Source organism: Berghia stephanieae, chromosome 7, assembly GCF_034508935.2.
Source record: "Berghia stephanieae isolate SIO BIC M18660-M18661 chromosome 7, UCSD_Bste_1.3, whole genome shotgun sequence".
Lineage (NCBI taxonomy): Eukaryota > Metazoa > Mollusca > Gastropoda > Nudibranchia > Aeolidiidae > Berghia > Berghia stephanieae.
This window is the reverse complement of record NC_088366.1, coordinates 14390384-14395897: the sequence shown is the minus strand read 5'-3', so window position 1 is coordinate 14395897 and position 5514 is coordinate 14390384. Positions and strand designations below refer to the sequence as shown.

Sequence of the window (5514 nt, the reverse complement as noted above, 5' to 3'; positions counted from 1 at the left end):
TATATATTCTGATTTCTTAAGCATGATATTGCATGGCTTAATTTTCCTTAAATACTATCCATTAGATATCTTCCGTGACAAGCAAAACTGTCAGTTCAATAAACGGTGCCGATTCAATGCAAGTACTCCAACCTCATTGTCATACTCGCTAACCGGAAGGTTGACAAACGACCCACGCGCTAAAAATGTTGGTGTTCTGTTTTCGATGGGATTTGACGAAACAAATTTGATGATTCGATAAAATCACCATGTCTAATCAATCTCATAATACACGCAAACCATTTCATGTCAATTGTCAATATCATGCAAAATTTATTGACGATTGATCCAGTGGTTTCAGATCATTAGTATTACAGAAAGTCCAATTTGCCAAATATATAATGAGATAATGGCGACAGAAAGCCACAAACAAAATCAACTCAACGAGTCAAAGTCTTGCATGGACATGATAGGCATTGTGCCAGTAAAGAGAATGATTTTAAGATGTGTATGCGTATCTACTGGTCTTGAAACCCGAAAAGACACCGTCCATGACAATGTTGACACAAAGGCCACATGAGAGATTCATTAGACATTAAGTCAACCTCTTGTCTGGATCGGCATCTCGTCAGTCACAGGGATGCCAAATGGTTTTGGAAAAAAAAAAATAACCGGAAGGTTCACATCTCAGCTAAAACAAACCCTTGTGCGGCTATGTCGTCTAGTGGTATGACTCCCGCCTTCGGATCAGAAGGACCAGGGTTCAAGACGCATAGTTGAGTCCTTGGAAAAGGCTCCTTTTCACATTCTCTCATCGTACTCTGGTGTAAAATGAGAACTGGCCGTTAACAGCGTTGTCTGTCGGAAAAATTCGTAATATCGCCTAACAGGAGTCATCTCTTTTTTGCTTTGTGTTAACGTTGAGACGTTTATAGTAATGGTCATAATCACAAGTTCTGTTATAAATAACGCTTTAGGAAAAATCGTATTCTCTAGTGGATACATCACTTGATCGTACATGAACATCATTGGTATTGTTCATTGTATCAATGAGCAACTCTCTCGTTGCTGTTAGCCAAGTTTAACGTTTAGGATATGCCTATAATACGATTTGTGTTTATGGCACAAAATCTTTCCTTTCCTTTGCAAGTGTATGGGGCCTTGGTTGCATTAATTTCAATATTATTTCTGCTTTGAAAAGAAGGGCCTTCAGTGACCTTCGTCTTGGAGAGACATGAAAAGCTGCGGAGGTGTGAACTGGGGTGTAAAAAAAAACCCTGAAAAGTCGAGGGGGGGGGGGGCGGAAACAGACCTTTGGCATCCGGGCAGTCGAGAAAAAGACTTTGAAATGTGTGAGCTTGCTTGTCCTCAAATCACAATGGACACATTCCATTACAACGACGACAGAGAGCCGCATGGGTGAGCGCATAAATATGGGGCTTAAAGGCAATCATTCAAAACTTTCCTCCTTTTTTTACTTTATGTCACCATTAGCACTGAATAAGGTTGGGAAGGGGACAAATGATCTCAAGTGGCATCAAAATTCATCCCGTGATTTGGTGGTTGGACTTAAATGGTATGTAATGGAGAGAGAGAGAGAGAGAGAGAGAGAGAGAGAGAGAGAGAGAGAGAGAGAGAGAGAGAGAGAGAGAGAGAAGAGAGAGAGAGAGAGAGGGAGAGAGGAGGAGAGAGAGAGAGAGAGAGAGAGAGAGAGAGAGAGAGAGAGAGAAGAGAGAGAGAGGAGAGGAGAGAGGAGAGAGGAGAGAGAGGAGAGAGAGAGAGAGAGAGAGAGAGAGAGAGAGAGAGAGAGAGGAGAGAGAGAGAGAGAGAGAGAGAGAGAGAGAGAGAGAGGAGAGAGAGAGAGGAGAGAGAGAGAGAGAGAGAGGAGAGAGAGAGAGAGAGAGAGAGGAGAGAGAGAGAGAGAGAGAGAGAGAGAGAGAGAGAGAGAGAGAGAGAGAGAGAGAGAGAGAGAGGAGAGAGAGAGAGAGAGAGAGGAGAGAGAGAGAGAGAGAGGAGAGAGAGAGAGAGAGAGAGAGAGAGAGAGAGAGAGAGAGAGAGAGAGAGAGAGAGAGAGAGAGAGGAGAGAGAGAGAGAGAGAGAGAGAGAGAGAGAGAGAGAGAGAGAGAGAGAGAGAGAGAGAGAGAGAGAGAGAGAGAGAGAGAGAGAGAGAGAGGAGAGAGAGAGAGAGAGAGAGAGAGAGAGAGAGAGAGAGAGAGAGAGAGAGAGAGAGGGGGGGGAGAGAGACAGAGAGTTAATGGGTGTGGGTGTGGAACGAGGGAGGAAGAAGGAAGGAAGGAAGAAAAAAAAGAAGATGGAGATAAGAAATTATTTTTGACAATTGATGTGAAAAAAATGTACTTTATTTTTCATTCAAACCAATAACAGCATTCCATATTCCATTTATATAAACAATGCTATATATGATATTATGTAATTAACTAATCTTATTATGTCCCTTTAACAAATAAACAACATTTATAACAAAATGTATGAGGAACATTGGTATTAATTTTTAAAAATAAGGTCTCTGAGAGAATAAACTACATGTTTTACATGAGGTAAATACTCATTCGTGTCGTTCTTGTTATTACTGAGACGTACGCAACATAAAGGATTTACAACAAATAAAATAACAGGAAAAAAACCCAGTAACAATGTAATCTAAGAAAAAAAAAAAGGGGGGGGGGGGGGGACGAAAAAGAAATTTTAAAAAGGCGCGAGTAACACTTTTGTCTTCTTCTTTTACGTTTTCTGTGGAAGTTTTTTTTTTTTTTGTTTTTTCTTTTCTGTTTGTTTTTTTTGGGGTTTTTTTTTTTTTTTTAAAATAGGGATTTTAAGACACTCATGACGCATTAAAGTTATTTCAGCGCCATTTTTTTTAAAAAGGGAGGGAGGAAATCTAGATTACAATTAAAATCACCCAAGCAAAAGTAAGACAAATGAGACTTGCTCAAATAGGGAGAAGAAGTAGAAGTAGAATCCCAGAGCACACGATCAATGTATTTAGTTTGTCATTTGTATTTACTCAATGTTTCAAAGTTAAGCTTAAAATTACATTGCATCGGGTTCAAGCTGACATAATCCAGGTGTAAAACCATTGGGTAGAGATCTATATTACAACTGGATAAACTGTGAGACAGATGATATCATTGTTTTGTTAAGTTTGTTTTTAAAGGTTTCACGGCGCTGGCAACACATTTAGGTCATATCAGCGACAGTAAAAAGGATGAAAATTGGATATGTTTGTTTTGTTTTTAAGGGTTTTACGGCGCTTGTTTGTTTTTTTGTTTTTAAGGGTTTTACGGCGCTTGCCACACATTTAGGTTATATCAGCGCCAGTAAAAAGGAAGAAAATGGGATAGTAGTAAAAAGTTCTAGAATTACAATTAAAGCACTCAAGAAAAAGTAAGACAAAGGGGAACTGAGAACAAATAGGGATCAGATGTAGATTCCAAGAGCATACCATCAATGTACTTAGTTTGAGATCACCAATAAGTCTCATCTGGACACAAGCACGGCCCCCACTAAGAGGAATACACTCAAATGCTTACATTATAAATTGTAACAAATATAATAATACATAACAGAGAGATGATTTACAAGGAAAAAAAATATCATCTCCCAAAACAATAACTATGCATTTGACAGTTTCCCTCCCAGCTAGGACTCCGGCCAGTGCCAGGAACAAAACAAGTAATCTCATTCCAAGACAAAGACAAAAAAGCATTTTGGAAAACAGATATAAGGGTATAGAAGACACAGTATGTACCTCCCTGCCCGCTATGGGAGGTCAGGATCCCCACCCAGTTACGGCGCTTGCAACACATTTAGGTTATATCAGCGCCAGTAAAAAGGAAGAAAATGGGATAGTATAAAGTTCTAGAATTACAATTAAAGCACCCAAGAAAAAGTAAGACAAAGGGGAACTGGGAACAAATAGGGATCAGATGTAGATTCCAAGAGCATACCACCAATGTACTCAGTTTGAAATCACCTACAAGTCTCATCCAGACACAAGCACAAAATCCAACAAAGAGGAACACACTCAAATGCTTACATTATACATTCAAAATAATAATAATAATACATAACAGAGAGATGATTTACATGGGAAAAAAATATCATCTCCCAAAACAATAACTATGCATTTGACTGTTTCCCTCCCAGCTAGGACTCCGGCCAGCGCCAGGACAAAACCAAGTAATCTCATTCCGAGACAAAGAAAGAAAGCATGTTGGAAAACAGATATAAGGGGATAGAAGACACAGTATGTACCTCCCTGCCCGCTATGGGAGGTCAGGATCCCCACCCAGGAAAATTGGATAGTAAAAGTATTTTAGGAGTATAATTAAAAGGACTTGAGGAAAACGTAAGACAAAGGGGAATTGTACAAATTAAATAGGGAACGGATGTAGATTCCAAGAGTGCACTATCAGTGTACTTAGTTTGAGATTACCTAAATGTTTCACCCAGACACCAGCACAAGATCCCACTGAAAGGAATAAACTGAAATGTTTAAAAAGCATTTGTTAAAAAAAAAAAAATAACAGTACATAACAGAGAGATGATTTACAAGGAAAAAAATATCCCGAAACTGTAACTATACATTGAAATGTTTTCTCCCAGCCAAGGACTCCGGCCAGGGTCATAACAAAACTCAGTGATCTCATTCCAAGACAAAGACAGAAAACAATTGGAGAATGTTTGTTTTTATTTGTTTTTAAAGGTTTTACGGCGCTTGCAACACATTTAGGTTATATCAGCGCCAGTAAAAAGGAAGAAAATGGGATAGTAAAAAGTTCTAGAATTACAATTAAAGCATCCAAGAGAAAGGAAGACAAAGGGGAACTGGGAACAAATAGGATCAGATGTAGATTCCAAGAGCACACTATCAAAGTACTTAGTTTGAGACCACCTATAAGTCTCATCCGGACACAAGCACAAAATCCAACAAAGAGGAATACACTCAAATGCTTACATTAAACATTAAAAATAAAAAATATAACAATACATAACAGAGAGATGATTTACAAGGAAAAAAATATCATCTCCCAAAACAATAACTATGCATTTGACTGTTTCCCTCCCAGCCAGGACTCAGACGAGGGCCAGGAAAAAACCAAGTAATCCCATTCCAAGACAAAGACAGAAAGCATGTTGGATAACAGATATAAGGCGATAGAAGACACAGTATGTACCTCCCTGCCCGCTATGGGAGGTCAGGATCCCCACCCAGCAATTGGAGAATAAATACAGGGGTATAGAAGATACAGCAAGTACCTCCCTGCCCTCTATGGGAGGTCGGGAACTTAACATAGGATATCAATATCAATGTGTTGAAATTCATTTTTTTAAAATGTTATAACACAGTTGTTTGTTTTTGTTTTTAAGGGTTTACGCACTTGCAACACATTTAGGTCATATCAACGCCAGTAAAAAGGAAGAAAAATGGCATAGTAAAAAGTTATAGAACTACAATTAAAGCACCCAAGAAAAGATAAGATAAAGGGGAATTAGTTTAAAAAGGTAACAGAT

General features: G+C 38.8%; 1 protein-coding gene across 1 annotated transcript in view; it reads left to right on the top strand.

Moving 5' to 3' along the window:
* The window catches only part of LOC144976749 (sodium-dependent phosphate transport protein 2B-like), a 24437-nt gene extending 23548 nt beyond the window's left edge, over positions 1-889 (top strand). Inside the window, exon 11 of the mRNA XM_078921145.1 lies at positions 1-889. This exon is cut by the window's left edge and continues 751 nt beyond it. The gene's annotated coding sequence lies outside the window, so the exon portion shown is untranslated.
* Positions 890-5514: the final 4625 nt, after the last annotated feature.